Here is a 27,355-nt window from a genome sequence, read left to right as displayed (position 1 = left end):
GCATTCGTAGAGACAATAGGAAGATAACGATGTGCTCGTGAATTGATTCCGAGAGGCAACAGTTACTGTAATTGTTCACCTATTTAGAAAATAAATGAAGAAGATACAGTAAGGGTGGATGTTTAGAAAAATGGTACAATACATACTACAGACGACTAGAAAACGAGACGTGGTGAGAAGATGAGCCAAAATACAAAAGAAATATCAGAGGCTGTGGTAAAGGGAAGGCTAATCATCAGTGGAGATGTCAATATACTGAATTAAACAGGCTAACGAACAGATATTTCTGGAAGAATAAGTTGACAATAGTATGGATTACAGTATCAGAATAGTTTTAAGAGTTTTTTTATAATAAAGTACTAAATTTATGAAGATTACAAGACAGAAAAAGAAGAAACTAGGAATAACATAAACCTAAGAAAGGGAAAGATAACTTTATGATAATGTAGAAGCCGGAAATTGGAAAGTAAGCAGAGGGAATAAAGTTGTTACGTGAAATTAGCTGGTCAAAGCATCGTCGTCGTACATGAACATCGGTTACGTAAGATGATGTCGTGCCCTTTAACGTACACCTCATCTGATGGAAATACGGCAATAGAACGGCTAGATAGGTATCTTTTCGTAAAATACTGTTTGCATGCTTAAAAAACATTTAGCCAGCAACTTCGCTGACATGAAATCTTATACAGACAGATCCTGTGCCTGGACTCTCCTTCTTGGAATAACCTTCCGACGCAGACATAATACGTTGCTGGGTTTATTCTGGCGGTACGTTCGTGTATCCTGGTCATACACTGTTGCTTTACGAAGCGAGGTTTTGGCCGCCAGCCCGAGCGGCCTGTGTGACAAAGAAAGAGAACAAAAGGGTGTAAGTGGGGGGACAGCACTGCGCGTGCGTTTGAAACTTACCTCTCTCTCTCTCTCTCTCTCTCTCTCTCTCTCTACCTACCACAAGCCATCACCAAGCGGATTGTAGAAGTAAATATTCCAGCACGGGAAACAGGTAAATTGGAGTGATTTAAGGGTCACCCACAGGCAGTTCGTACGGTTAATAATAAGATGTGAAAACATTCTGAAAGCGTTATATAAATGCAGTATCTGGTGAGACCTTTATAGACATGTAGCAAATATATTTTCTTCTGCGTCGATTTGCTATTTCAAAATACTGAACAGAAGTGAAGCTATCCTTTTCGTTCATGGATTTATAACAAACACAAGCACAGAAATATGTTTACATCTGTATCCCTACTTATCGATCTACTATAACAGCTGTGAAAGAGGCAAATTGTCTTTCGAATAACATTTAAATTTACTTAGATTGTACTGTTGAGCCGAGCATGGAAAATAATCAGTTCTAAACATGTTCTCCGCAATGCACTGTACAATGCACAGCTTCATACCAATGTTTTGTACTGCCAGAGCAAATGGATCGAATGAGGAAAAATTCTGTATGTCTCCCTTGGCGCCCAAATCCGCTACTTCTAGTTCTGATGTATGCAGCGTATATGGTACAATGGATGTGGAAAAATTTTTGGTCGATCTATGTCACATATAGTTCACGTATTTCACACTACATAAATTCGGGAAAAGGCGTTGCCTATCTTCTATTAATTCCGATTTGAGTTTCGTGAGCTTGTGTGCAACAGGTTCGTGCTGTACCGACATTCTATGACCTTGACCGCTCACTTCTGGGCACCCAGGAACTACTTTAGGGAAAGTGAAAACTGGAGCGTTGCATATGGTGTACTGAAACATACACTGTGTCCGGTCAGCTGACCAGGTCTCTCAGGGCGATACTAAGGCTCATCTACTACTTAGTGTTCCATCTTCTGGTCGGTTTTCTTTTCAGGAACCTCCTGATTTAATTCTAAAACATCCCATTACCCTGATTTTATTTTTGTTAATGTTCATTTTATAATCTCTTTTCAAGACACTATACATTCCGTTCCGTTCAACTTTGTCGTCTCTGATTGAATTAGAGTCATCGGAAATCCGCCTAGCTTTTTTTATTTATTTCCTTTGAAATTTAATTCTCATTTCGAATTTGTCCTTGGCTTCCTTCAAAGCTTGTTAAATGGACATACTGAATAACATGTGTGGCAGATTACAACCCTGTCTCACTCCATTCTCAGCCACACCTTCTCTTTCATTTCCGGCTCTTGACTCCTACAACTGTTTTCTGTACCAGCTATAAATAACTTTACGATCCCTGTACTTTATCCCTTCTACGTTCAAACTTAGAAAGAGGGTAGTCAACACTGCCAATTTTTTTTTAAATCTACAAATTCTATAAACATAGGTTTACCTTAATTGAACGTCTGTTGCAGGATAAGTTGAAGGGTCATATCACTTGCCATGTTCCTACATTTATCTCGAACCCGATATAATCTTCCCCTCTGTCGACATTTACCAGTTTTTCTGTTCTACTGTAAAAAATTCGTGTCCGTCTTGCAGCCTTGGCTTACTAAAATGATGATGGAATGCGAGTTACTACGGCCTTCTTAAAATCTGAGTATGTTTCGCCAACGTCATACCTCTTGCGCGCCAGTTGAAATAGTTTTGTCTTAGCTGGGTCTCCAAGACTCTGGACAATCCTGAGAGAATGTCGTCCCCTCCAGGAGCCGGAATTCCATTATAAAAATGGTCTATCACTGTTCCAACGGCCTTGTTTCTTCCTAAAAAAGTTAACAAGGCGATCTCTGTGGAAAGAGGACGCACGCGTCACGAAATCGTCTCGGATATATTGAGGGAAATTAACCTAGCGTGAACACTGTGCGACTACTATAGTTAGATAGGTATACAGACGGCAACAGTACGCAAATGTAATGGGATAGAAAATAGAAAGTAGCGCAGGCAGGGACAAAGATGCACACGCGGAAAAGATCCGAATCTAGTGTGTTTTCTAATTGTACGTGTAATGTGGAAACCCCCACATTCAGTTGTGCGATTTAATGGTGGAAGAGTCAGCTGTATTGTGTTAGCGATTTGTGCTTTTAAGCTTCCGAGATAAAAGGTAAGTTAATTTTTCGTAAGTTTGGATCTAAGCATTTACCATGTAATTGATGGCTATCTGATTGTTATAAGAAAATCCCAAAGATTCACCGGTACCTCGAATGTAAGTATATAAACTAACTCGTATTTCAGCCATACTTAGCGACTGATAGGGTATACTGCAGACCAGAGCCCTGTCCGTCGAAAGCCAGCCCGCCTCTGTTGAGGCTAACGCACAGACTTCAGGCCCAGAACTAGAAAACGCGAGTAGCTATTGCAGGCTACTCAACCCCGAAAGATTTACCAGTGCCTTGCATGTATATACATGAGCTAACTCATGCTTCAAAGTTCAGTTGTTAAACAAGTTGCTCTGTATGGCAGCTCAAACCAGAATTTCAGACATCAGCGACACGGGGCAAAGGTCCTACGAACTAGCTGGGGCAAACGTCTGCACCACAATTTTTTTCTTTCTTTTCTCCGGTTTTAATAATGAGTGTGTAAGTTTGTTTAACATATTAAATGAAACTTTAAATTGTAGTTTACTATTTCAGATTTACTGATTCTTCATTAATGAGAATAATTCCACATCACGTTGCAGAAACGACGGAAGAAAGACGTCGTCCTCGTCATCGTCTTCTGAAACGTTGTGGGATGCTAAGAGGCTAATAGAAAACGGATATTCCATGAGAAATGCTGTTAACAGGCTTCGATGTGATGAAAGTACGTAACGTAAAATACGTAAAGCAGCTTGTGGAAATAGCATCATTGGAGCGTTTCGAGAGGTTAATTTCTGAAACAGGGAAAACTGAATCGGCGGAACGCTGCATCAACTTGCATTCATGTTCTATGGCCTTACGTTTAAACACATCCGACATTTAGCGTGTCGGTTTGTCGAAAGTAGGGGAGTAAACCACCCGTTCCGTAAAAAAAAAAAAAAATAAAAAAATTGTTCAAATGTGTGAAATCTTAAGGGACTCAACTGCTAAGGTTATCGGTCCCTAAGCTTACATACTTAACCTAAATTATCCTAAGGACAAACACACAAACCCATGCCCGAGGGAGGACTCGAACCTCCGCCGGGACCGGCTGCACAGTCCATGACTGCAGCGCCGTAAACCGCTCGGCTAATCTCGCACGGCCCTTTCGTAAAGAAACCCATGTGGCAGGGGAAGACAGGGCTCGCTCATTCATCGCTGGTCATAATTTCAGTTTGAGGCAGCGGGAGATAATCAGTACAGGGAAGATGATGGGGTTCAATAATGCACAAATGGAACTGTTTTTCAGCAATTTGGAGCTTTAGCAGCCTTCATATAATTTATGTGAACGGGTGATGTCCGAAAGAACCCTCTGCCAAGCACTTAAATGTGAATTGCAGAGTAGTCATGTAGATGTAGAACATACACAACCCATTCGCATGACTGATTCGCTTCGGTAGACAGTGAATGAACCACTGTCAGTGTGGATGCAAAATTCGGCCTCGTGCGGGAATGTCAGAGTAACGAGCATGGAGAACATACACGGGGACGGCCGATAGGTGGCGGTAGCTGGAATGTGAGTCGGCTGGCGAGCATGTCGAGATAGTCCACCTGTTTGAGGTGGTCTCAGGCGCCATGCCACGGTTCGCACGGCTGCACCCGTCGGAGGTTCGAGTTCTCCCTCGGGCATGGGTGCGTGTCTTGTCCTTAGCGTAAGTTAGTGTAAGTTACATTAAGTAGTATGTAAACCTAGGGACCGATGACTTCATCAGTTTGGTTCCATAGGAACTTAACACAAATTTCCAAACAGGTCATCGCTCCCAAGTTACGGAAAGGTGTGGAAGTAAGTCGGCAGTACTCTTCCAAAGGAACCATCTCGGCATTCCAAACTAAAACACTCCTATTTCTGTAAGTACTACACGAATATGTAATAAAAAATGGGGATTCCTATTTTTTTAAAAGACGCAGTTGATATCCGTTTGACCTATGGCAGCGCCATCTAGGTGGCCAACCATATCGCCATCTGGTTTCCTCATCAAGCTAGACAAGTTTCGTTCTTTGTAGTTTCTTCGTTTGACGCTTATTTCGTGAGATATTTGGCCCGGTCACGATCAATGGACCACCCTGTATAGTAAAACATTATACAACTTAATAATGACACTACCTCACAAATACTGTAACTCTTCTTTACTCCGTCGTGTGGGAATTTGCCCATTAACAATACCATTCTTACCCCTGGCCTGGAAAAAGAGCCATTTTTTTCATTTCTAACAATTTTTTAAATGTTAGTGTAATACATTATACAAGCAAGCTTTGAACATACGTACTGTGTCGTGTAAAGTTTGGATCCTTGGTGTATTGTGTACAATTTTGATTGTCGTGTAACCAGAAAAACAAAAGGTAAAAAGAGAGAAGTCTTAATGGCGCACCTCGGCCCTCTACCCTATGCTACGTCTTGCACTGATAGAGACCAGCGAAGTAACACATATGTGCGAAATTTGAACCACGTGCGTTAGCTAATGCTGAATCCAGCGGCAGTCTCCAATAGATGGCTCGTCACAATAATGTGCCTTGTGTTATTCTCGAAGCTTAGAATTTACATCAGCCCTCGAAATGTGCTCACTTTACCTTCTTAGTCCATTTGTACTAATCCAGGCGACGTTCATCTGACTACGGTTTACGTGCCCGACGACTGAATGTACGCGAAACGACTTACTGAATACGGACAGAGCCGGGTGGCCGCGCATTGCGTGTCTATTTTTGATTCGCCGACACTCGGCTCGTGGACGTCAGATCCGCAATCGCAGACGACTTCGTGGCATCTTTTGCCGTCTGGGCGGGCAACAGAGTATACTTTGTTGCGGCCGTGAGCAATCGTGGCTCTACCCACACAGGCTGGCAAATCAGACGGCTAGTTACCAGGCAACGACTGGGGACACACATCACTCGAGTTCATTAGCGTTTTCCAGCGAGCTGCCACCTCTACCCGGAGTCAGTTGCTAGCAGGTGTTTATGCGACAGCCTGCTCGACCGCGAGACGCAAACACGTAATCAGCCGCGGTTGGGAATTAATTACGTCGCTGTCCGCTGAAAAAAAATAAAGAAAAGAAAGAAATCGTGGAATGAGCTCTGCGGATCGGGGATGGAAAGTATTTAAGCGGTTTCTAGCCATACCATCGTCGTACCATGCCAAGTCTGTTGGACGGGAGGCATGCTTAAATAAAAGACCTCAGTGGATATCCGCGAGCCCTTACGGAAAACATCACCCGCCTCTTTGGAAACCTCCCTATAGACGGAGCGAATGGAAGTTAACTAAAGAGAACGCTCATTCGCAGATAATTCGCCAGTATTGTCTACCACTTGCTCCTGTGGACAGGCGTTTACTCTACACGGAATAGAAGAGAAAATAACGAACATAGCCTGCGAACTGTGTGTTACGGTTTTGCGGCGCTGATACAATCGCCACCCAGGATTGAACACGATACAAAACTTCAAAGTAAACTTTTTGAAGGGCATCATCTTTACGCCAGTGACTGTTACAGGTTTTTAATACATTGTTGCAATTTCGGCCTTACGCCATTATCAAGTGCTGCTGAAAAATAAAGAATGCTTAAGAACAGTATTTTACAGTCGTGTGTCGTGGTCAATCCCATTAAATACATTCGTTTCATTGTTACACAGTGCGAGCACACATATTCAAACATCGTAAAACAACGTAATCTGTAAATGCACATGTGCGTTAACCCATCACTAGTCACGCATGCGTTAGACCACAGCTGCAGACTTCTGTTTTCAGGCTACTAATAACAGTTTTGGTGCCTAAACAGATAACAGATATTGATTTGCTGCGTGTGGAGCGCCATTGGAGTCCAACCACTGTACTAGGAAGCAAAGAGTATTCCCTCGTTGCACAATTATGTAGTCTGTTATAAAATCTTACATGACTTATTCTTAAACCATCATAGATAAACGTGAGCATGATACATCAAATTATATACATAAGGGTTACACATCATTATACATAAAATCGTACGTGACTTATTTTTAAAGCATCATGAATAACGTGAGGATTATACGTAGAATTACAAACATAAGGGTAGAACATCGTTATACAAAACTGTAGGCCTTCTTTTGCCCACTCTTGCTGTAAGATTTGTACAGGAAGAAAGTAATACGAAAATACAATGCTGTACGTTTCACTATGTCGTGTGACTAGGTCCTCCCGTCGGGTAGATCGTTCGACGGGTGCAAGTCTTTAGATTTGACAAAGGATTATTCTAATGTTATTTTATCTACATTGGATGTGGTGAACTCAGCGACGGTTGATAGTAGTTGGTGAATGACGCAACCAGCCACAAATACTTCTTCATTGTTTTATTTTAGTGCTATAACCGGTTTCGGGCTACAATATCCACCTTCAGATGGCTAGTATTTTCTAGTTACATTGATGTTTTGATCACCAGCATGTCGTTTGATCCCACACTGCACAAGAATATTTGAAGGAAGCAGCTTACGGAATACAGTGAGAAGTACCCCCTGCCACCTACTTCAGTGTGTTGCAGAGTGTGTATGCAGCTGCATATGCAGACTTTTATCTGCACATACAGCTGAGTGTCTCCTCTCAAGAAGAGCTCCTATCCCAACACTGGACTGTCAGGAGATAACGCAGTACCTGCATATTGTCATCTTCACTTAATAGAACTCATCATATAACCAAAAAATAATGTTGAAACTGCTCTTCTGAAAAAAATAGAGTATTCGTGCTGTTCTCTATCATATTTACTCGATAACCTAAAAGAATTGTGTGTGTTTACTGTTACCATGATGCCTTGTTGAAGTATGTTACCTGCTGTGTCTCCTCTATATGGTTGCACAAATTTGTTTTAATTGTCAGATACATCAACTGCGTAATTCGGTGCTTGATGCATTTCATGGCTAACCATTGGCGATAACCTCTTTACTTCAATTTTAGATCTATTGTCAAACTGCACATGTAAACATCGCTACAGCTAAGAACGTGAAAGTTGTATGGCTAGAAACTGGTGTCGGTAGACAGTGCGAATGACAGATGGTCAAAGTAGTTCTTGGTGTAGCATCCTCGTGGAAGGAGGACAATAGGAAGACCGAGGGTTTCCTGGTTAGATGGGATAAGGGAGGTCATGAAAAAATCAGTGGTCAAGTCCTCTGGTATGGCTGCGAATGTGAAACTGTTAATATGATTAGAAACACTGACACATGTGCGTAAATTTTCCCAGTTCATGCTATCATTATGCGACACCAACAATGAAACGCAGACACTTCTGTTTTTAATAGATAATCTGTATCAGGATCAGGAACACTCACTTTCAAGTTGTATTCGCTCAGTACCTATTAACTTTCATGCAATTAGGAGAGGGCTAATACGGAATGTTATGATTTGAATTAAGTATTCCCTCTGATTTTAGCAGAAACAAATAAATATACAGGCTGGTTCAAAAGTCTTGGCCCACGGGCAAAGTCGTATTCAGGGATATGACATGAACGACCATTCGAAACAAAAATGTCTATTAAACATGGACTCTGAAATGTACACCTTAAGCGCTGTTAGCACTTCATCTTAGATAGTCTGAAAGAAGTCTCATCAGTTAAATATGGAAAGCAAAGAGACTTGCTTCCCATATTTTGAGAAGTGGTCGTATGGACCAAAAAGTAAAAGAGTAAACATGCACTTCTTCACCTTCGCTACTGAATATGACTTCATGCCATCGGCCAAGACTACTAAACCACCAATGTACCATTTGTCCTACGGAACACGACTTTTGAATGGTAATGTATAGCATATGGCTTGCATTTAATGTCAGTAATTTGACTAGACTCTGAGGCTATCGGATGGTATTACGTTTAGATGTCGTAATCAATAATGTGTAAGGTGGTAATTGCAGGCCTTGTAAAACGCAATACCAGTTACAGCTAGTAGAATCCGACGCAGATAGAGGGTTCCGTTCCCAGGGAATGTTCTTGTTAGAAGCATTTGGAGCAAGTGAAAAATGAATGATGATAGTATAATCTACAAGATTGGGTATACAATTAGGATGTGGTAGACATCAATGACATTTTTTCAGCGCAGTTTGTAAATTTCCCCTCACAGACCTAGACGTGAATTATCCCTTTGCCATATAGTACTTACCATTCCAACTGGTTCCAAGTGATGAAATGAGAGAGAGATCCTTGTATGCGTCTCACAAGGGAAATTACATGATCATTTTGTGATAACGCAATCTGCAATCACACTTGGAAACTGAAATTGTTGTAGTTTGCTGAACATTAAATATTGCACTATTGATGCTCATGGATTTCTTAGAACACTAACTGCAATAGCAGCTGTAATACAACTTTAGAGCAATATTTCACGTTCACTGAAATTAAAAACCAAATAAATAAAGGAATAAATCAAAGCGAAATTAACTTGATTGATTGAAACGCCTTATCTAACGTTCCCTTGTCTTGGCTTTGTTCAATTAAGTAAAAGACCAATCTCTGGATAATTTATTTGTAACAAATGTCGGTGTTACAAACAGTAACATAACAATATTTAATGTAATTCATTTTCATCCTCGTCGAATTGCAGTGATACAGAATGAGTACAAAAGGAGACAGTTGTTCAATTTGCAGGAAATATGGATTATTTCATACCGTTCTAATACTGCAGCGTGGGATTTTATGTTGCTACTGGAGCTGAGGACTCAAATTAATAGGGCAGGGCATGGAATTTTGTTCTGCATTCTTCACATAATCAAGTCGACAAACGTATCTGATTACCACCGTAGATGTACCAGTATACCGGAGACGCTATGTCTGAGGAGCTCTGAGGCCGTTGTCATGTCGTATCTTGACTCCAAGTGGACTTCAGCTCGTATATCTCTGATCTGAAACATAAAAAAAAAAACGTAACGTAAATATTTCTTACATGTATGTGGGAGGTTAATCACTTCTCTATTGTGGCAAACGAATGGAACAGAGTATATGTCGCGATTAACTACTAAAGAAGTGAATTAGGAAATTCATGTGTTTGCGGTGTACATTTCTAACTCAGGCAGCCGGCGAAATCGGGATGGCTACAATGAAGAAGACGGATAACGGCGAATGAGACCTGGAAATGGGTATGCTGCGCTGGCATTTCGAAATAAAAAGAAAGTCTTATTTCACAGACATATTGGGAAAGACGTCTGCATTGCTGGCCAGTGATTATTTTCACACGCCGAACGAGGGGACAATTGCGGGACAAACTAAAATGTATGACTATACCGCTCTTTAAGGCGTGGTAATCAGAGATAAAGGTATCTCTATGAGTGCCCAGAGAGGCGTGATAGGGCCTGTCTCACTCTTTATGTACACAAACGATTTGACACTCAGGATGGGTAGCAATCTGCGACTGGTTGCCGATGGCGATGTAGTGTCGTCGTTGAGAGAATGTAGGAGGGTACAGGATGACCAGGTCAGGATCACACCTTACTGTGAATGTGCAAAATTGTAGGTTATTGCAGAAGCTTAGGAAAACAATCCTCTAACAAGGGAAACTCCTCACACTTCCCCCTCAGATTTACTGGTAAAATGGCCTAGTGGATAGCACGTCAAAAACTGAACGCAGATGATGCATGGAAACAGGAAGAAGGCGTAGTGGACTATGAAAAAGAAAACGAAAATTACAAACAGTGACCGGTCCAAGGAAAAGAAGTGCAACATGAAGCGTAGTGGAACACCCGAGACTTCATGGTTAAGTGGTGACGATGTTGGACTGCGAAGCGAAGGATCTTTGTTCAAATCTCCCTAGTGCCATTTATTTTTTCATATCGTTGTGAACTGCCCGTTCAGTCATTGGAACGTTTGTTCTTTTTCTGCAGTCACGCCAGCTGCCGAACTATACATTGGTTATAGAATGAGTCATGTAGTAAGAACACGTTACCGTCTCAAGTATACGCGATGAATAGTGGGAACAGGCGATATGCCACGTAGACATCTCACAGAAATGAAAACAACAAATAAAAGTGTGAGAACTGTGGCACAACAAACGGATTCGAGTCAATACATCCAAAGCGGAAGGCAATTTCAAAAACGTTAAAATCGTTAAAAACGTATGTTTTAACAGAGAAGTGAGTAACCCTGTGATTGTGAAACTGTTGCGCTCATTTGTTGACGCTCATGTGATAAAACATTTTTTCATCATTTTCTTGGGAATGATCACATTTACATTCATATGATCACCTAAGTATGGCAAGGAAGCATATGTCACTCACTCACTCACTCATTTACTCACTCACTCACTCATTCACTCAACTGGTCGTAAAAATTGGGTGCGTCGGTAAAAGATCCATCTCAGCTATGCGTTTGCTTAGATGGAAAAAGAGTTGTCCGTCTATGTACAGGGTGTTTCAAAAATGACCGGTATATTTGAAACGGCAATACAAACTAAACGAGCAGCGATAGAAATACACCGTTTGTTGCAATATGCTTGGGACAACAGTACATTTTCAGGCAGACAAACTTTCGAAAGTACAGTAGTTACAATTGTCAACAACAGATGGCGCTGCGGTCTGGGAAACTCTATAGTACGATATTTTCCACATATCCACCATGCGTAGCAATAATATGGCGTAGTCTTTGAATGAAATTACCCGTAACCTTTGACAACGTGTCTGGCGGAATGGCTTCACGTGCAGATGAGATGTACTGCTTCAGCTGTTCAATTGTTTCTGGATTCTGGCGGTACACCTGGTCTTTCAAGTGTCCCCACAGAAAGAAGTCACAGGGGCTCATGTCTGCCGAATAGGGAGGCCAATCCACGCCGCCTCCTGTATGTTACGGATACCCAAAGCAATCACACGATCATCGAAATATTCATTCAGGAAATTAAAGACGTCGGCCGTGCGATGTGGCCGAGCACCATCTTGCATAAACCACGAGGTGTTCTCAGTGTCGTCTAAGGCAGTTTGTACCGCCACATTCAGGAAGAATGTCCAGATAGCGTGATGCAGTAATCGTTTTGGATCTGAAAAATGGGCCAATGATTCCTTTGGAAGAAATGGCGGCCCAGACCACTTCTGAGGATACAGGGACGATGGGACTGCAACATGGGGCTTTTCGGTTCCCCATATGCGCCAGTTCTGTTTATTGATGAAGCCGTCCAGGTAAAAATAAGCTTCGTCAGTAAACCAAATGCTGCCCACATGCATATCGCCGTCATCAATCCTGTGCACTATATCGTTGGCGAATGTCTCTCGTGCAGCAGTGGTAGCGGTGCTGAGGGGTTGCCGCGTTTGAATTTTGTATGGATAGAGGTGTAAACTCTGGCGCATGAGACGATACGTGGACGATGGCGTCATTTGGACCGCAGCTGCAACACGGCGAACGGAAAACCGAGGCCGCTGTTGGATCACCTGCTGCACTAGCTGCGCGTTGCCCTCTGTGGTTGCCGTACGCAGTCGCCCTACCTTTCCAGCACGTTCATCCGTCACGTTCCCAGTCCGTTGAAATTTTTCAAACAGATCCTTTATTGTATCGCTTTTCGGTCCTTTGGTTACATTAAACCTCCGTTGAAAACTTCGTCTTGTTGCAACAACAGTGTGTTCTAGGCGGTGGAATTCCAACACCAGAAAAATCCTCTGTTCTAAGGAATAAACCATGTTTCCCAGATCGCAGCGCCATCTGTTGTTGAAAATTGTAACTACTGTTATTTCGAAAGTTTGTCCGCCTGAAACAAACGGTGTATTTCTATCGCTGCTCGTTTAGTTTTTATTGCCGTTTCAAATATACCGGTCATTTTTTAAACACCCTGTACCTTGTTCCATCACTGATAGCTGTAAATATGTAACGACCGTGAGGTTAAATGAACATGATGTAACTTACGAGATGTGTCAGAAAAGTAATGAGACTGACAATACTGCGAGCCATCCGGCAACGCTGTACTGTTCCACTTGTGTAAACTGGTGTGTTCATCTCTTCCAAATGACTAGTCCGTGTCTGAGCTCCGTACAGCCACAACGTGATTTTTGGTTGGTCGGTTGATTTGGGGGAGGGGACCAAACACCGAGGTTATCGGTCTCATCGGATTAGGCAAGGATGAGGAAGGAAGACGTCCATACCCTTCCACAGGAACCGTCTCGGCATTTACCTCAAGCGATTTTGGGAAATGAAGGAAAACCTAAATAAGCATGGCCGGAGATGCTTTTGTACCGTTCTTCTCCCGAGTGCGATTCCAGTATGCAAACCAGTGCGCCACCTAACTCGATATGTGATTTTTGAGAGTGCCATTAGTGAAGATGTGTTTCTGTTGTGTGTTACGAAAATGGAACAGCAGAATTTATAGCAGCGTTATGCCGCGAAGTCTTGGGTTAAACTTGGGGAGTCGCTGGCTCAAAAGGCATATGGGAAGCATACATTATCAAGAGTTCAAGTTTTTTATTGGAGCAAATCATTTTTGGAAGGTGGACCTTCAACTTCAAAGACCGAACTTGTGCGTGCTCTTGTGAGGTCGGACCAAAGCTGAACTATAAGGATTAGGGGTGACCCGTTAATCGTAAACGCATTCACTGCACATCAAATTTGAATCGATGTTCTCCTCCTGCGAAAGATTTGTGCCAAAAATGGTGTCGAAAAACCTGACAACTGAGCAGAATTACACTCGAAGGATCGCCACTGACCACGAATGTTCTAGTTGTGCGATCACAGGCGATGATCCATGGCTTTCTGTGTACCGTCCTGAGACAGATTGGCACAGTGAGGAGTGTTTAAACTGGAACATTCCTGGACCGAAAAAAGCTATAATGAGCAATTCGAAGATCAAAACAACGCTGACAGCTTTTTTGACAATAGATGTATCGTGCATAAAGAATTTGTTCCTCCAGGACAAACTGTTAACAAGCGTTCTACGAACATGTCCTTGGAACGCTCTGGAAAAGAGTGAATCGAGAGAGACTGGACATTGCTTCATCATGACAACGCCCCGACGTCCAATGGCCGATTCCTACACGGAATTTGTAACCTCGAAACACGTTCCTGTTGTTGCACGACCCCCCTATTCGCATCAGCTCACTCATTGTGACGTTACCTTTGCCCGAAATTGGGGATGTCATTTTGGGACTCGAGAACATGCACACGAATGTTACAGACACGTTTAAGGCCGTACCTGTTGAAGCGTTACAGCGCTGGCACATCAAGACAGGGAACGAATACCCCGCAGGTATGTAGCTGCCGAAAGGAACTACTTCGAAGGGGACAGTATTGTTGTTGAAAAAATAAAAGAAATTGTTAGATAAAAAATTAGTCTCATTACTTTTCTCAAGTACCTCTTGAACCAAGTACCACAGCTGCTAACATTAACGGATATTGGAAAATTGTCATTCCAATTATTCAGACTCATAGCTGAGATGTTTTTTGGACACGAGGAGGGCTGATGGTAGATCGAAATCTATTGCCTCTAACAAAATACACGGTTAAAAACTGTGAATTGCGTTATGTAATCCTTAACATTCATTAAATATATGCAGAAACTAACGATTATGTTACGTTCAAGAAAGCGCTTTTTTGTATATATAAAGCGATATCAACATAGATAATATCGGCGGAAAAAAGAAACAAAGAAACACAGCAGAAGCAGAATGGGCAGTACTATAGGTGTATTTATTACCTGCTGAGCATTCCACCTGCACCTGTACATCCAGATTCACTGTAGGTAGATACATTGGATAACACTATCTTTTTCTCTTTCCCTGCTACAGCTCGAGGTTTCAGGAAACGAAGGTTACGCTTTAACGTTCCGTCGACGAGGCGGTCATTAGGGTCTTAGCCCAAGCTCTGCTTGGGGAAGAATAGAGTAGCTAACAGGATGTGTCCTTACCGAAAGAACCATTCCGGCATAAGAAAAATTACGGGGAACTTGAGTAGCTGGACGAGAAAGTTTACCGGCGACTTTCCTATTAAGAGACCCGCTGTGTTAAAACTAAGACGCCTCTCGTGATCGAGACTTTCGGTTAGACTCCGAATGAGCTTTTACACTAGCTGCAAAAGAGGTGAAGCACCCGGAAGACACGGCCAGATGTCAATTTCAGCTGGTACACGTACACACCAAAGATGTGATCAGGGTTTCAGTCCTCTGTCAGTGATGGAACAGTCAACAGTGGGCGATAGTATTGTTCATGTTTATTATTGTTACCAGGTTGGTACGGTATACACAGAGGCGACAAAAGGCAGGGGATAGTCATGGGCACATAAACAAATGGCGGTAGTATCGCTTATACAAGCTATAAAAGGGCGAAGTTGTCATTTGTACTCAGGTAACTGAGGTGAAAATGTTTCCAATGTGACCACGGCCGCACAGCTGAAGCTTTGAATGCGGAGTGGTAGTTCGAGCTAGACGCATGGGATATGACATTTCGGAAATCGTTAGGAAATTCAATATTCTAAGATCCACAGTATCAAGATAGTGCCGAGAATAATAAATTTCAGGCATTAACTGTCACCACGGTTAGTGCAGTGGCCGACGGCCTTCGCGTACAGACAGAGAGCAGCGGCGTCTGCATAGTTTTGTCAGTGGTAACAGACGAGCAGCAGTGGGTGAAATAACCTCAGAAATCAGTTTACGGCGTTTGAAGAACGTATCTGTTAGGATAGTATGACGAAGTTGGTTGTTAATAGGTAACGGCAGCAGATGACAGATGCGAGTACCTTTGCTGAACAGCACGGCATCGCCTTTAACACCTTCGCTGGGTTATTGACCATGTCAGTTGGACCCTTGACGACTGGGAAACAGTGGTTTGGTTAGATGAGTCCCTATTTCAGTTGGTATGCACTGATAGTAAGGTTCGATTTGTAGCGCGGGCACTACGAAGCAGTGGACCCAAGTTGTCAAGAATGCACTGTGCAATCTGGTGGTGGCTCCATAATAGCGTGGACCTTTTTTTTTTTCATGGAATGGACTCAGTCTTGCGGACCAATTGGACCTATCATTGACTGGATAATGTTACGTTAGGCTGGCTAGAGATAATTTGCAGCCATTCATGGACTTAATGTTTCCAAACAATGATGCCTCATTGACAGGGCCACAATCGTTAGTAACTGGTTTGAATAACATTCTGGACAACTCTTGTGAGTGGTTTGGCCATCCGGTTCGCCTGACATGTATCTCAACGAATATTTTTGGGATAAGATTTAGAGGTCAGTTCGTACACACAATCCTGCACCGACAACACTTTCGCAGTTTTGGATGGCTGGAGAGGCGGCATGGCTCAATATTTCTGCAGGGGACTCGCATCGACTTGTTGAGCCCGTGCCACGTCGAGTTTCTGCGCTGCGCTAGATGAAAGGAGGTCTACCACAATATTTTGAGCTATGCCACGACTTTGGTTGCCTCTGTGTGAAAGTGACGGGAACAGCATCAGATGACGAGTGATCAGCACTGTAACTGACACGAGACTGGAATAGAAGGGAGAACCGATAGAGGTACTGAAAGTACCCTCCACCACACACCGACAGGTGGCTTGCGAAGTATAGATGTAGATGTAGAGCTGCCGCGTATTCGCTTGACGTAGCGGCATCAGCAACTGACGAGGGTGTGGGAGGGGCGTTATTCTAGGTCTCCATATGGCCAGCTGGTCGAATCGGGCCATATCCAAATTTGTGGTGCGTTACGATGTAACTAACAGTGGCCCGATGTTGGACTGCTTCGGATGTTGGAGGCAGGTTCAGTCATAGTTAACGTTTCGGTCGACCATATCTAACGAATGCAAGGGAGGAACGCCGTATTATTGCACCAAGCTCATCGTAAGCCCTTCACATGGGAACTTTGCATCTGAAAGAATGTAGTGGCATTCTATGTCTCCTAGCATCACTGTTCGGAGACTAATAGCAGTCTGTCTAGAGAATTACCGTCCTACGTCTAGGCTGCCGGTAACGCCGATCACGACAGGGAAACTCCAACTCTGAGTGCTGATGAATGCTTTCACAATGTGTTCACTGGTGTATTTCTGTTCAGCACTCCCATGACAATCATCGTCGGCGCATATGTTGGAGACGTGCTAGGAGTTCCCATCATTCCAGGTTTTTATGGAGACACACAGCGGTGTCAGGATGTGGAGAGCCATCGGTCGTGAATTCAGGTCAGAGTTGGCAGTGATTGAGGGAATTCTTACGGCACAACGATACGTCAAGCACATCCTGCGTCTTCATATTTTATTTTCCAAGCGACACTACTGTGGTGCTAGTTCTCAACAAGACGTTGCTCGTCCAGAGATGGCACGTGTCTCTATAGACTGTCTGTGTGATCTTATAATTAAAATTTCCTCGAGACATTTGAGTGTTCCCTTCATTCACAATAATGGTGTAAGGTGAAGAAATGAATTAAAATTTGTGTCCTGGCCAGGAATGCTGACCATTATACCACCGCAACACTATGGCTGATATTGCTGCACGGACTACCTAAGAGGACATTGGACTTGGGTAGTCCGTGCCGCAATGTCAGCCATAGTGTTGCTGTGCTATAATGGTTAGCATTCCAGCATAGTAATCAAGGAGTCCTGGGTTCAAGCCCCAACTTTGGCACGAATTTTAATTCATTTCTTCAGCTTGCATCATTGTCGGTGTGCTGCTGAGGAACTCACATGGTCAGTATGTCTCCAGATTTGCCCCGGTAGAAGACGCGTGGCACCAGTTCGAACAGAAGGTGTGTCGCCGTGGCAGGACACTGGATGTCAGAACAGCTGTGGGCCTTCTTGTCTCGTGAGAGGATATATGACACACGTCCCAATCGAATTTGTCCATGAATCCAGACCAGAGGAGTGCAATCTCGTACATAAGTGGGCACATACCGTCAAGTTCTGCATAAATTTGACTTGAGTTTCTAATCACCGAACAGGCGTACGTACCCTATCAACCTGTGAGGTCCCATTTTGTTTCCTCTTACACTTCTGATGTTTTCACTTCTTTCATCAAGCAGTGTATTTCTCCATGTTACGTTTCGCGAGATCAGTGTGTATTTTTGGTGGGGAGCAAGCGGGTTTCTAATATAATGACTGATCTTTATTCCAACGAATGCTACTGGAATGTCAACAGTGCTGCTTTCTGAGACGCACCGTCCTTGTTCCGGAGTGATTGCCGCTCTGGGTTTGGATGAGTACCTCGGTTTCACCGTCTTACATGTTAAGCGAAACCGTTGGATCACTTCTGTATCCTGCACTCATACAGCCTCGTAAATTTTCCCCTGAATGAGTATCTCTGCTCGAGGAGCAGTCGAATAAATCTTCAGCAAACAACCTTCTTCTTGGGCGAGTTACATTCGTCTAGAGTCGTTCAACCAGTTACAACGAAACTTCACCTATAGCTAATCTCACGTCGTCGTTACTTATTAAATCGCCCTGGGATCTTACCCCCAAATATTTATCGGTTGTGACAGATCGCGTAATCAAACAGAGACTGCTAGCATTTGTTCTGCCACTCGTTGTTATACACACAGTACTGCAAATGCAACAATACAAATATTTTTCAACAGGACGTAAATATCGAGTTTTCAGCAAAATCGTTTGCATTGATGTGTGCTCCGCGTGGTCTAAATTGACAACATGTCACCTTCCAACGGGAAGCGAAAAGTAACGATACAAAACACTCGAAATATATCTGGAGGAGTAAAATTGTAAACTTCGTAACGTGCGTTAGGGAAGGCTTTATTTTGGTCATGCACGCCTCTTGTAATGACGTATTACACTTCCCTGTGGCGTCAGATTTTCCTGCTTCAGCTGCTGTTACGGTCCATGATATAAGGTTCGTAATTGAAAATCAGTAAGTAATCGTTGAACACAACCGATCGAAACACTCTGTCCATCTACAGGCAATTAAAGTGCTATAATTGGAAGACACGCGGAACTTCTATGCTGAGGAACCGGAGTTCTACACACAGACAGTACAGAGATCGCTGGTGCCAGCTGACATGCCAGATGCTGCGAATTGCCTTGGAGGGGACAACAACAGCAGGTGGACAAAAATACGGGAAAACGAAAAGCACAACACGCTGTCATGACTAATACGGTGTAGGAAACTCTTTGGCACTGAAAGCAGTTTCCACTCGTCTAGGAATGCAAATGTACAGGTATTTTGTGGTTTTCAGTGGTAACGTACGCCATTCTTCCTGCAATATGACTGCAAGTTCACTTGACAATGATGGGGATGGGTAGCTGTCATTATGCGCACTTCTCTCCAAAAGTTAACCGCAAAAGCTCAATGATAAAGTGTGGCGGCCAGGGGTGTGGGGGCAATTCATCCTCATGCTCTACAAACGAGCCTTGGACGATGCGAGCTTTCAGTGGGCCTTTCCTGTTAAACAGCAACACAACTGGGAAACAAACACTGTAACATGGGATGGATCTGATCATGCAATATATTCTCATAATCCTTGAAACTGGACTCACCCAACCTAATGGCTTTTTGCCTTCCTCTATAGTCAAAGTTTTATGGCTTCGGCACCACGTTCTGCTGTTACAGGCATTTGCATCACTGGTGAGTAGTTTTGCAATTCCAACTTTCCCTGCAATCCCCAGATTATGGAGCTCCCTTTCTGTTTTGGTGGAAGGGCTCGCGAGTGTGACCTACAGTCCTGGAGTGACTTTTGCAGCTGTTGTCATAATCATCTTTAGTGAACGTCACTCACGATCACTCAACACACAATTTGGTCGCGATGTGACTTACCGGATGATGCTTTCCCCGTTTTTCCTGTATGCTGTATAAACTTTATACAGGGTGACTCTTGAAACACCAAACACTTCGCTTACCTTGGTTACGAGCATCGACAATTTCCTCACGTTCGAATACACTTAGCTGCTCCATAATTAGCTCATGACTACACTGATTACGCTTGTTACCACCACTGGCATTTTAACGCATTGAGGACATTGCACACGTGCCGTTCGTGGTCAAACGCGGAGGGTAACCTAGAGGCCAGGCAGTCATCTGAGTTGATGTTAGACCTCGAATTCCGTGAGGTGTTTCCATGTTTTCGTCCATCCCCTAAAAGGCTAAAACTGTCCCTGCTAGTATTTACAGGTTGCGTATCTAATGAATTCGGGAGGGGAAAAAACTGATTTTGAGTATTTCATAGTCATTGACAGACTTCAAAAATTTAGCACTATATACTCATCAACAGGTATATTATCACGTTAAAAGTTTTATATAAGAAGACAAGTATTAGAGATAGAAATTGGATATACGTCTTGAGACTGCATAAATCACAGCACGGAAATTACACAAAATATATTTACCCAGTATTTGAGACCACCATGAATAAACTACAGATAAAATTTCAAACATTTACGGTACTTTCTCTCGATGTGTCGAGTAAGTTGACATCTGAGGTTGTTTTATAAGCCTACAAGGGAGTTGAACTCTTCAAGGAGTCAGGGCTTGGGGAAGGAGGAGGAGAGATGTTGATGATAGTAAGATAAGTGAGGGAAATACTGTGCGTTAACCGCCTGTGAATCGTGTAGAATTTGTTTCTTGTGTTATAGTACTTCAACTGTTCGTGTATCGTATTTTCTGAGGCGGAGATTCGAAACGATCCCAGCATTTGTCTAAACGAAAGTGGAAAACCACCTAAAAAGCGCTCTCGCAATGGCAGGTGTACGAAAACGGTTTTCATTCAACCGTGGATTTGGTCCAGGTCTCGAGAATTTTCCTGTGTTGCCAGGTAGCGCGCTGCGCGTTAAGCTATACGAGCAGGTCTGCAAAACAATATCATTTTTATATCTTACTATATCTGGATCGAAGTAACAAAGTGACTGACAGCTACTATAGCAACAGCCAATCAGAGCTCGAGGTTTGGCCACACTCTCTGAGCTGCACACAGCTGTCGTGTGGCTGTGCTACCGCAACACAACACTTGCGGTTACTAGCGTCATTGTTGTGATTACTGCTTACACGCTTTGTTTCTCGGCACAGTATTTTTCTTATATGGAATGGGTAGAGCCAGTTGTAAGATTACTTCCGTGAGCGGTAAAGACTATTCTTATCTTGCAAAGCGAACAGAGTACTGCGCGTTAACGGACAAAATACGAACGTATTCAGTACGCAACCCCATGAGAGCTGCCTGCACGTATGCCGGATTGACAACAACCCACTACCAATTTCCCAGCTCAACTGTCGACCACTTTGTTATTCTGATTCAGGTATAGTATCTCGCGACCAAGTCGAAAAAAGACACAAGGGATTCAAATATTAAGATCAGTCCGTAACTATTTAGACTACATATCTAACTGATAAGCGATGCTACCAAACTAAGCAGATTTAAAAAGACATTCTCTAAAAAGTTTGGCGCACTACACAGCTATTGTTGTACCTCGGCCAGGTGCGCCTGATCCGTCACCTTGCGTCCCCACTCCACACTCCACACAGGTGACTCGGCGGCTGCAGAAACCGCCGAAGAGTCAAACAAGGAGACGCTTGAGGTCCGCCGGAGTCCGGTGAAGCTCCATTCGCAGAACCGGGACTCCACCCCCTGTTACGTATACTGAAGGTATACCGGAAAGGATATCAAGCACTCAGGATACATTCAGTATACGTACAGACGGTTCCCATCGTGGTGAACGCCGCCACCAGCAGCCGGCGGCGTTTCTGTTCTCCTCTTCCGGTCCAGCGACGACAAACTGTGGCGTACTGAATTTACCAGAGCTGACACATTGAACGGTTCCCCTGAGCGATGCCAGCTTAAGGCAGTAGTGCACAGTTCGACCCAGCTACTACAGCCGAAACATAAAAACAGTGGTGGCTGTTGGTTACAACACCCATTCCTCCCATCATCTTCGTAATGGGGAAAAAGTTAGCACTGCGACTGAGAAAACTATGCATTCTTGCCTTAAGCTTTACAAATCTGGGTCCTTTTCTGGATTTTTTTTACATACAGTAACAATAATCGGCGGTGCAAAGTTCTTATCAGTAATCGAACAAGGCAAATATTGGCAAATGTATTCATCATTTCCATTTGTCCATAAAAATAGAAAGCATTTTTATACTTGTGAGACAAAGAGTTATGCATATTTTACAAATGTTTCAATTGCGAACGAAGCGATTGCAAATATCTTACATCTTAAAACGTGGTATGTGATCTCACAACTACAGAAAAGTTGATACAAGAACGGAGTGGAGAGAGAGAGAGAGAGAGAGAGAGAGAGAGAGAGAGAGAGAGAGAGAGAGAGATTGAGATTGAGGGGGCGGGGCGGAGCCATACGCGGGAGAATGAGATGATGTGAGGGGAGAAACATTAAAGGGGGCACACTGTGTCATTTGTTCAGCTTTTGTTATAAACTCGGCAGAAAATCCTATTCAACCAGCATGCAAAGAAATACCATCTGTTCGTCATTACTATGGCAAGTGTGTGTGTGTGTGTGTGTGTGTGTGTGTGTGTGTGTGTGTAGGTGCGCTCGCTTAATAGCCTACATCTTCTAAGTCCTTCCATTTTCGGAGAGACTAGTAACAAATCGAAAATTCCAGTTCTTCGACTTCACTTACTCTACCCCAAACTCACCGAATCACAACAAAAACGTCCACTTACATTCATACAACACTGTAGTGCGATCATCGTCTAAAATTGTCAAATATCCTATCACATGAATATTACTTGCGCTATATCTCATTTTATTGCACAACTGAGCCTCGTTTAGGAATCACTCCGCTCGAACACTGTTATTTCTGTTTTATTGATATTTGCGGAAATAAAAGGTCACGTACGCCTCTTCTCTTGATTCATAAAGTTGTTCATTTTACAGTGAATCAGAATCGAATACTATTTTGTATGAACTGTGAAACAACAAATCTATTTTCTCCGAATGTTTCGACCACTAAAATGTCAATGTCGTCCGTGCAATGGAAATACGTAACGGTGCATCGTGCTGCTTTTCGTGGAATGATGATGTGATGGTGATACAAACGTACTCGATAGTCTTTCCATCTAAACGGTTTTCACCTTTAACGTTTCATTACTTTTTCTCATGTAAGCTATCATTCCTGTGTAGCTGCAGAATCTACAAGTTGTGCATACCGAAACGGTAAACGCGATTTTGTTAACGTGATACGTAATGTCACAGTCTGACATTCACATATCGTATTCCTCAGTGATTTCTGTCCTTTCGTAATCTCGGAATTAGTAGCTTCGTTTCTGACAAGTGGATGACATTTCGAGGAACACAAAATTGTATAATACACGTATACGCCAGTTCAAAGAAACACCGTTGAAAACAGAGCGTAAAGCTATTGTGTGTTCTCAGCCACCTGACACTAATCGAGAGAATAAAGGCTAAGCCTGCTGACGTACAAACAAATACATTTTATAGTCTTTGTTCTATAAACGAATGGGACAGGAAATACCGTGAATAATTTTTGTGCGAAGAACCTCATACCATACGTTTCACAGTTGCTTGCGAAATGTGCATTGCTTTCTCAAGTTAATTTGATTGGTTTCTGGATAGTTCTACAATCGTCAAATAAAGTAAGAAGTCCTAAGAAATGAACTATATCTGCAGGCAGATTTACTTTAGGATCTACGAATGAGGTTTAAAGAAAATAATAGTGATAAAGAAAGGACAGTGTTAAAGACTTCAGGGGCGCATGTTATGACATTGGAAATGAGATACGGCGACAGTAGATTATCGTAAACATGTGCAATACGCTTCAATAAAGCTCTTCACTACATTCCTCGACGAAAGCAATAGATCTAGGATACATTACTACTTTGGTATAAGACGGTTTTTGGAACAATGATGGCTACTAAGGTTTCCAAAATTTACTGTACTCCGACCAACTAAATCACAGCATAATACACATTCATCTAAAATTGTCAGGTGACACATTCGTCTGAAAATTACTTCAACTATGTCTCATTTTATTGACCGCAGGAGGAAAGAACAGACCTATATGTGAACAACTTCTCCATCATCGAACGAAGAGATCGTGAGCCAGAGACCACGGATGTGACTGAAACTTGTTTGTTACAGTTTTCAAGAAAGGCCCTTGTTACATTTTACAGAAGTTTCCGTATGATTTTTGGGTTGAATCGATGTTGGAATGTTGTCGATCTACTCTTGCTTCAGTCTGTAATGGTAGCTTCATGGTGATCTCTTTGAACTACACAACAGTGGTCGCTTTGAACGCCTTTCCGTGAAACCCAACGTCATTTTACTTTCCCCGGGAAAGTATTCGTTGCCTATTTCTCGCTCAGTTGCAATTTTAAAATGAAAAGAGAACACTGAAGAAATATCATTTATTTCTATTTTTCGTCTTTAGTCCAAAGCGCCGTAGCAGTACTTCGCCGAACGACTCGCATCGAAGGTTACGGGCGTATCTCGACCCCACACCAATAAAAAGCCGCCATTACTTCCTCTATCTCATTCATTACCTGCGGTGGGTTGCATCGTAAATCAGTCTCAAGATCCGGAATGCCCGGACACTGCTATCGGCCTCGAACGGTCGTTACAGGGAACTTAATTAAAAATACTTTCCGTCATGATTTACGGTCGCTCTCAAGGATTTATAATTACCTCCGCAGGATGTGTCTTTCTTTGTTTCGCATCCTTATAATTACTCCTTGCTCGTTGTTGATCGTTCGGAAAGCCGCCCAGCCATCTTTATGGTAATCGATAAAGGCCTTCGCAGAGCACATTTGCAACCAATTACTCCGGATTGCTAAGTGACTGGAAATCCTTTCGTGTGGCTACGCGCTCGGGGGATAGCCGCACTGTGTCGGATTAGTTAACCAAGCAGGTCTCTTCGCTGTGGAATTATCACGTTCTGTTTCAAGATCGTTTTATTTTATCAGCAGGGGACCTGGTTCGATAAAAAAACACTCTTAGCAGACATACTAAAAAAATATTTGCAGTGAAATTTGATTCTCTGGCTAGTTGGGAAATGATTTGTAGTTCCTCGGAAAACGAATGAGGGGTTATAGCTGACAAATCACTTTTTATGATGGCAAAAAACAACTTTGTTGATACTCGATGTTTTTTTCGTGTAACAAATGAGATTATGTTGTTGCTACAACTGTTGGCACAGTACGCGAGTGAATACAGTGACTGTGTAGCAACGGCGACGAAATGGCTGTGTAAATGAGCAATTGAATGTCTCCTGCAATGGTCACTTCCATTTGTGGCATATTTGTGAGTACAGGTAGTTACTTGGAAATATATGTCTCCCGTGGCTTTATGTAACATTAGTAGAAACTAGAAAAGGAAACAGGTCCGAAGAATCAGGTGTCTTGAATCTACAGTATAGCCGTCTGTCGTGGTTCAATAAGTTAGCGATCGCGCTAGTACCATTGTTACAGGATTGCACAGTGTTGAGAAATCTTCGATGTGTATGTCATATTTAAGTAAAAACTAATCTATAATTTCCCTGCAACAAAAGCAAGCGATTAATACAGTGTATGTCGATGTTCGCCATCAAATTGTACGTCTTCGTAACACATATTGCTTTCTGCAGGATCCGTTTCGAGGCCTTGGAGTAAAATGAGGAACTGTCTACACACATATACATATTGTCGGCGTGGAGGGCATGTAAACAAAATTCGTTGAGTAACAACTTGTACAGTGGCGTATTCGAGCATGAATGAATCTACTTCATGAGACTTGTGAACGCAGAGTATGGATGTTTGATTAAATTTTCTCGAGTTACCAGCTGAGTCACGGCGTCGTCGTGCAGCGACGTTTCGGCTAATTTCGTACTAGTCATCTTCAGGCGTATTCTGATGATGACAAGTAGGAAACGCGTCAAAAATTCACTGCAGGAGGACACCTCGTGTCAGCTGATGATCCGGGAATATTTCATCAGTGAAATCGTCTCGCATTTGCAAGTAGGCATACACACCAGTTTCAGCAGAATTGGCCAAGAGAAGAACTCTGCAAAGGAAAGCAATCTGTCATATAAACAGGTCCACAATTATCCGATTGCAAACATCGCTGATAAATTTCTCAAACTTGGTAAACAACTTGAAAATATGGTAAATAGCTTGAAGATCTAAGCGTAATAAAACGGAGAGGTGTGGAATGGAGTTAGAAATCTGTGGCTGGGAACAGTAATAGAAAGGTGGATTAGGAAAGTGCAATGAGTTTGAAGTGACATAACTACGGACAGCGGACGCCGAAGATATGCAGAGATACAGTTCGGTAAAGTTATTACCAAGAAATATGGAAGGAAAGAGTTTGGCGACCCGCCGACGACGGTAAAGAAAGAGGCGAAACGGAATCTAGGAACGGAAAAAGGATGGCGAAGGAAGAAAGGCATGTTCATTTCAAAGACTCCATTCCGGCATTCGTCTGAATTGTTTTTGGGAAGTTACGGAAAATCTAAAACTGATTCATTCGATGGGGATTTTAATCTTGCTGCTTCCGTGGATTTCATTACTCTAAAAGTTCGCTGGCCGGAGTTCATTCGAACGGGAAGCAAGGCTTCCACTAGAAATCCAGTGAGAGAAAACGAAGCTTTGTTCTCCTGAAACTCTGCTAGATTTTACAGTACGCCTGCCCGAGGTTGGTTGCTCAACTGTCCTGTCCTGTTTGTGGTGCTGTGTGTTTTGCTTAGGCAACAAGTGTAAATAGGACAGGTGATACAAGAACGAGTGAATTTTGTTCTTTTTGTGACTCAGGGAGTTTGGAGTAGCTACATTTCTATGTGAAGCCCTAATCTGAAAACCACTGTGAAGCGCACGTGTCTGTTAGTGCCTATTCCTGTTCCATACACGTACGAAGCACGGGACGAATGATTATTTAAACACCTCTGGCCGTCGTCTTATTATTCTTATCTTTTCTTCCTAATGTATGTAGCCGGTGGTAGCTGGCTCTTGAAACTTCGTAAGTTTTCTCGAGACAGTTTGCAGCCACCTTTTATCATCTGCCAGTTCAGTGTTTCAGCGTCTCTGTGACGCCCTTGCATAGGTCAAGCGAACCTGTGAGGATTCGTGCTACCCTTTCCGCAGAAGTTCTGTGTCCTATGTTAGTCGCATACTTCAGCCCAAGTGTTTTTTAAACAATCTACTTCGAAGATTGAACGCATTTTTGCATTTCCTCAGTATTCTGCCAATGATCCTAAAGCGACACCTTCTTCACCTACTTCACCTAAGCGTATCAGTTCGTTCAATTTCCTACAAACTGTTACCGCATTTGGGATGTGGGGAAAACGGAAAAATGGAAACCAAATCGTTAGAAATGTAGGTGCTATAAAAGAATGTAGAAAATTACTTGGACTGCTAAGAAATGTGGTTATTTTCCTTAGTGTCGGAGTAAAAAGGAATATTTGGAAACTACAGCCTAGAGGACGGCGTAAGATGACGGACCGTATGTTGAGAAAATGCGGACCAGCTTCGACGATATTAAAGGGAGCTGTTAAGGAGAAAG

General features: G+C 42.8%; 2 long non-coding RNA genes across 3 annotated transcripts in view; one reads left to right on the top strand and one right to left on the bottom strand.

The window, feature by feature from the left end:
- Positions 1-27,355, top strand: part of LOC126293363 (uncharacterized) — a 1,719,051-nt gene that overhangs the window by 1,115,434 nt on the left and 576,262 nt on the right. The gene's annotated exons all lie outside the window — the stretch shown is intronic.
- LOC126293361 (uncharacterized) overlaps positions 9,464-27,355 on the bottom strand; it is a 28,062-nt gene continuing 10,170 nt past the window's right edge. For both annotated transcript variants that reach the window (XR_007552279.1, XR_007552278.1), the window contains exon 3: positions 9,464-9,871. This is a non-coding gene — a long non-coding RNA (uncharacterized LOC126293361). The remainder of the gene's footprint in view (positions 9,872-27,355) is intronic.

The sequence above is a fragment of the Schistocerca gregaria genome, chromosome 10 (genome assembly GCF_023897955.1).
Source record: "Schistocerca gregaria isolate iqSchGreg1 chromosome 10, iqSchGreg1.2, whole genome shotgun sequence".
Taxonomy (NCBI): Eukaryota; Metazoa; Arthropoda; class Insecta; order Orthoptera; family Acrididae; genus Schistocerca; species Schistocerca gregaria.
The sequence above is the reverse complement of the archived record's forward strand: the minus strand, read 5'-3'. Positions and strand labels throughout refer to the sequence as shown.